Below are 6608 nucleotides of genomic sequence, written 5' to 3'. Positions count from 1 at the left end.
AAACATTCATGCACTGTGTTGTTTTGTTGTGTGATTTTACAGTACTTCTCTGTGCCATTGACCTTATATTTCTAAGTGACTTTCTTGCCACTAAAATGTGGAATGAAATCAGCATGCAGTTTCAAAACAATCTGAAGAAGCATGCCATGTTTCTGCTTACTCTTCTTTCCTTCCTGTAATTCACCATAAGATATTATCTTTGGTATTTACTGATCCCAGAATGAAAGATTCATGGAGCTAACCTGTCCTGAGCTCCTATGCTAAAACAGAGATACTATACCTGATATTCAGAACAGGATAAAGAAGCACATGCATATTTTTTTAAGGAATTGAGATTTTTTTTTTTTTCTTCAGCAGTATCAAAGCAAAAATCTGACGAGTACAGTGTGTTAGGTAAAGGTTGGTGGAGTAAAATAATTTTAAAGATGGAGTTGATATTTTATAATTCTATAATTCAAATGAGTATTTTTTTCTTCCCAAGTTCTGTGTTATCTATATGCATTACACCTGTTTGACAGATGTTGAAACACTTAATATAGTCCTCTGTTTTAATTTAGTCATGCTATATGTTCTTGTCATAGTTTCCCAAACATTCCTGGACTTCAACTTGAAGCCATGTGGATTAAGTTCTAAGCATCACAACTCTTAGTTCATTATTGAGACACTTTTCAACATTTGTTAAGCATTTTTTTTTAAATGCTAGCTATCACTTAACAAGCCTTTAAAAATTTGAAGAGGTTCACCAATCGTTTTTTATTTGAAAAATAAAATTTGAAAAATATCTATTCTTTATTTTAGAGAGTAACACATTTTATAGCATTTTGATTCACATATTATCCTGTCCTCTTTTTTAAAAAAAAATATTTGAAGTTATATAACAACACAAAAAAGTGAACTTATACTGAAAACCATTTTTAAAATGTGCTTTTATGTTCTAGTTTTATTCCTGATACACTAATTAGGAAGGGAGCAAAGTACAGGGAACTAAATTGTCCTATATAGTTTAATAGTCATTAAATATCTAAAACTGTTCCATCTTCTACTTTATGTCCTGAAAAACTTTTGTCCGTGCACTGCCTCTTATTTTTTAATTAAAGTTTTATTAGAACACTCATTAATTTATACATGTACTTCTTTTAAAATATAATGGCAGATTTGATTGGCAGACTTCGATATTATTCACAGAGATCTCACAGACTTTTTCTTGAATTTTGTTTTTAGAGATCTTGAAGAAAGTTTGAGACTCCTTCAGGTGGTCTCTTATTCCTTGTACTTTTCAGCCTAAAATGGTGTCCTGCTCTACTAGTGATGGGAAATATCTGGAGTCTTGTATACAATAATGTTTGCTATCTTGAGATGCTGGGGAAATGCCTTCCCTCCAATTAGATGATTGTTGCTTTTATACTATTCAAAACCAAACTTTACCCTCTGTGTACAGATGTTCCTTGACTTATAGTAGTGCTATGTCCATAAAAACCCAATGCAGATAGAAAATATCATAAGTCAAAATGCATTTAATACATCTCACCTACAAGACATAATAGTGCAGAATAAGTTGTTCACCTCATGATTGCTTGGCTGATGGAGAGTAGTTATTTCTGATGCTGCCTGGGGAAAGATCAATGCTCAAAATTTAAAGTACTATTTTTACTGAATGTCTAGCAATTGTACATCGTGATGAAGTTGAAAAATCACAAATTGAACCATCCATTGTAAGGTGAGGATCATCTATACATGTTTCTGGTTGTTTGCACCTCGATCAGGCCTAGTTTGGAGGATCCTTCTGAATCTAGACTTTTTGAGTAGAGTTTGCCAGCATATCTACTTGAAGAACATCTTGACCCTTTGGCAACATCTGGAAAACTCCCCAGCTGATTTCTACACCATACAAAGAAGAAGAAGAAGAAAAAGAAGGAGGAGGAGGAGGTGAAGGAGGAGGAAATGAAGAAGGAAAATTAAAATACTAGTCATCAGAGCTAAATGTAAAGATTTTTTCTTGCTGTCCAGTGATCCCTTTATGGTCTGGTGTACCATAAGTGAGGGTATCAAGTATAGGCATATAGGAAAGAACACTGATGGCTGATTAGAGGACTAACATAGGAAAAAGGCTATAGCTTATTTAACCTTGAAGTTTACTTTTGAAACTAATAGAAGAGATAATCAACATTTTAAACCTGATTATGTTCCATTTTTTATTCACTATCTCAAGACTATAATTGATTTTGTTTACCTTTTACTCTTCCACAGCATGTTCTTCTGGTTCTTGGGTTTATATCATTCTTGGTAGTGGGCTAGACTATCTTTTCTAAAGCATAAGATTAACTTATGAAGTTCCACTGAAGTTAGTTGTCAAGTCAATGATTTAAAGAATACAGGGAAATGAGCAAAAGGAAGGATCGTTTTGTGCATTTCACGTTGAAACCATAACAAATTACCATAAACGTTGTGACTTAAAGCAACAACAATCCCTTAAACTATAACATATAGGTCTGAATTTTGATGTGAATGTCATATTGCTAAAATTTGGTATTGGTAAGTCATGCTCTTCTCCTGATGCTATAGGGAAGAATTTTTCTTTTCCATCTTTTAGAGTTCATTCACATTCCTTGTCCTCCAACCTTCTTCATCTGTCTTCAAAATCAGAAAGGTAGCATCTCTAACTATCTTTCAAAGCTTCTTTCTCTGTGACTAGCAAGGGAAACTTCACATTTAGAGAGCCCTGCGATTAGATTAGTTTCACTTAGATAATACAAACCAGGCTCCTCCTCTAAATTTCCATGAGGTAATCAAATCCACACAGTCCTGTTTTTCCATGAAGCAAATTCTGAGGATTAGGATTTGGACACCCTGAGGAATCATTATTCTATCTACCATGATCATTAGTTAACATGGTGAAAAAATAGTTTCCATGTGACATTTTCTAAAATTGTTCTTGTATTTCTATAGTATAAGACAGACACTGTTCTCTCACTTTCCTTTCTTTGACTGAAATATCACAGAGGTGATTCAATGTCATCAAAATACCGAAAAAGAAAAAGTAAGAGAAGTTTAACTGGAGCTCATGGTGTCAGATGTCTCAGTCCATACATAGCCAACCCCACTGTTCTGAGCCCAAGGCAGCACATCATCAGGGAAGCATCTAGATGAGGAAAGCCACTGCCTTCATGATAGTAAGGATGCAGACAGAGAATGGAAAGGGCAGTAGGTCAGATGCATGCTTCTATGGCATGCCAGCAGCTTAGCCACCTCTTCCAGCTAAACCTCTACCTGCGTACATTTACCACCTGGTTAGTTCATTCAAACTAGAATGGGCAGATTAGGTTACAGCTCTCATAATCTAATTGTTTTACCTCTGAGCATTCCTGCATTAACTGGAGTTTTGGGGGGACACCTGATGTCTAAACCATAACAAAGCAGATTAAATTTATGATTTTTTGACCACACGATCCAAAACAAACTGGCTAAAATAAAAAAAGAAGGTGCGTATAACACTAAAGATGTAGGGCGTGCAGGACGGCGCCTGCGCGGTGAGGGACGGCGCCTGCGTGGTGCGCGAGATCTGGGCGCAAAGGGAAGGATGGACGTTGCTTTCCAAGATGGCCACGGCTGGCGATGGGAAGGAAATGAACGAGATTAAGATGCTATTTACTTTTTTGGGGAAGACCACACAAACTGCTGCCAGCCCAACCGAGCGCCCTTCAACTCTCGGGGATCCAACCCTATGTGGGTCTCCTTCATCAACCTCATGGACCAGTCCGGCAGCAGTGACCTCCTCTGCTTCCATGTGGGCTGGGACTTCTATATCTACAAGGGGGTCCACAAGGATGCTAGAGATTGAACCTAGGACCTTGTGCATGCTAAGCACACACTTTACCTCTGAGCTGTAATCACTGCTGACTTCAGTAAACCAGTAGATAAAAGGATGTACAAAGGAACATGGCCTACTTGTCATGACTTTAACCACCTAACTGCCACAGAGGAGAGTGTCTGTCTCCTAGTGGCCTTTTCCGCAGGCCAATTTACCTTACAGACCTGATCAACAAAGAAACTAGCCAACTATTTTAACGAGGAAGGACTAATAGAAAAGGTACATGTAACCTATGACAAATGGGTGCCGGATTCTGAAGGTATTTTCCTACTAGCCTATTCGGGTGACCACATTTATAATGTGGAGCACACTTGTGCCACTGCAACCCCCCACTACCAGTTTCTGAAGGAGAGGGAGAGCTTGTGCAAACTTGCAAGAGCAAACCCAAGACGAACCCTCTCCTAGAGTGGATGGTGGGCGAGGGAGCCCTCAGCGAGTTTGCTTTCTCCCCAGATGGCAAGTACTTAGCATGGGTGTGCCTGGATGGGTTTCTGCAGGGGTTCAGTATTGACTCAGAGCTTCACGATATGAAGAAAAGATATACTGGGGGCTTGCGATGTATGTGCAGGACCCCAGAAGGCAAGTACATTGTGACAGGTGGAGACAATGACTTGTGACAGTCTGGTCCTTTGTAGACTGCTTGTGATAGCTAGAGGCCATGGGCACAAATCCTGGGTCAGTGTCGTGGCATTCAATCCCTATGCTACCAGCAATAGAAGAAAGTGACCCTATGGAATTTAGTGGCAGTGATGAGGCCTTCCAGGATTTTCTTCATTTTGGCAGGGATGGAGCAAAGTGTACACAGTCTGGCTGTCCAAGCAGAACAATACTGACAGCTTCCCTGTAAATGTCACATACCAGTTTGGTTCGGTGTGCCAGGACACACAGCTGTTTGTGGGACCTTAAGGAAGACATCCTTTTCCCTTACCAACCCCTCTCAAGAGCAAGTTACACACAATTACACACAAATATAATGAATGCCACAAGTCCTCCTGCTGGAAGTAATGGGAACAGTGTCACAACACTCTGGAACTCTGTGCCCCCTCTGCTGCCTCTGTCCAACAGCCATCCCCACTTGGCGGTCTCCCATCCCAGCAGCAAAAGTACCGTCATGGATGGGGCCATTGCCTCCCTGTTAATCAAATTTGCAACTCTCCCTGCATGATGGGAAGGAGATGCACCAAGAGAAAGACAAAAGGGAAACCATAGCATGGGACGCATTTCTAGCAAGAGCAGTGACAGACTGAATCTAGTTACTAAAACGGACCCAGCTAAAACTTTGAGAACAGGCCTGTGTCCTCCTAGGGAAGATGTTCCCTTGTTAGAGCCACTGATCTGTAAAAAGATAGCACATGAAAGACTGACTGTATTAATTTTTCTTGAAGACTGTACAGTCAACTGCTTGTCAGAAGGGATTTATTTGCACATGGGTAAGGTCTGGTTAAGTGGTAAGTTTTAATCCTTAATACTTGATTAGGTAGTGATTTTTTGTCTTGTGGGAAGGGTAGGGTGTGCAATGAATGTGAATGACACTTCTTAATGTAAATCTAAAAGCATCAGAGCCATAATTTTGGATACTGCATGCTATGTAATTCTGAATCATTTGATAATTCACCTTAGCATATTTAAAAATATATATAATCAAACTAATTGCCAGCTGAGTCAGACATCCTTCTGGGAGTATATAGAGCCCCAAGATTAGCGCTCCTTTATCAGACTATTTAGATTTTAGGGAAATCATGACAGTGGCAGGGACAACAATGACTTTTAAATGCTAAAATTGATGCTTTAACTGGAATAATTTTGCTTAACTACTCAACTCAACTATTATATGGGTACCTCATCAGAGTGTGTGTTCAGTACAGATGGCCATTAATTGTCATTTATATCCAGTTTTTTAATCTTAATCATAAAATGTTTAGGAATCTATGACATTTAACTGTAGGAACAAAGAATTCATCAGGGTTGATTGATATTATTTTTACATTGTTCTGACAATTCACAGAAAGAGAAAAGACTTATTTTTTAAAAACTCATTTTAGTCATTTTATGACAATTAAAATTGCTTAATAAATATATTTTAAAAACTAAAGATGTATAATTGACTTAAGTTACAAATTAACCTAGGAATTAAATTAAATCAAAATGTTTCATTTCACAACTTGGTTTCCCCTGTTCTTCACTTCTCACCTAAACCTTTGCCTGGTGGTTTCAAGAAAATCATACTCAGCTCAAAAATTAAATATTTTCAGATAAAGTCCTATGAGGAATAGTGTGGATTTTTACCAAAGTTCAAGGAAAAAAATTAACTTGGTGAATGTCTATGAATGAGTCAGTGACCACACTCTGAACAAATTGCTATGCTCAGGAACATAAGCACAAAAGCACCTGTTACATTACTGAGATAGTAATAAAGGTCCATCTGAATTGCATTTACTTTTAAGGGTGAAGTGTCAAGAGGAATGATTTCCAGAGGAAAACATGAGCACAATTATCAGAAATAATTTTCTCTATTTAAACAGTTGATTTCTTCTATTTTGGCTCATGCAGATTCTCTAGTCTCTCCCCTTCCTCAATTACATTCTGCACTCAAATAGATGACACTTTTTCACAGCTGGATATTTTCTCTTAGTTTACTTTGGTTGAACTTTTGATGTATTTATTTTTGTTCTACCTTCTCAACATATACAACCTATCCTATCTATGAAGGGTTTTCTTAAAGTAACATCTAATACATATA

At 38.0% G+C, this 6608-nt stretch overlaps 1 pseudogene; it reads left to right on the top strand.

Moving 5' to 3' along the window:
- The first annotated feature begins 3596 nt into the window (after nt 1-3596).
- LOC114094925 (WD repeat-containing protein 20-like) lies at nt 3597-5334 on the top strand (annotated as a pseudogene).
- The last annotated feature ends 1274 nt before the right edge of the window (nt 5335-6608 follow it).

Source organism: Marmota flaviventris, chromosome 4 (genome assembly GCF_047511675.1).
Source record: "Marmota flaviventris isolate mMarFla1 chromosome 4, mMarFla1.hap1, whole genome shotgun sequence".
NCBI classification, from domain to species: Eukaryota; Metazoa; Chordata; class Mammalia; order Rodentia; family Sciuridae; genus Marmota; species Marmota flaviventris.
The sequence above is the reverse complement of the archived record's forward strand: the minus strand, read 5'-3'. Positions and strand labels throughout refer to the sequence as shown.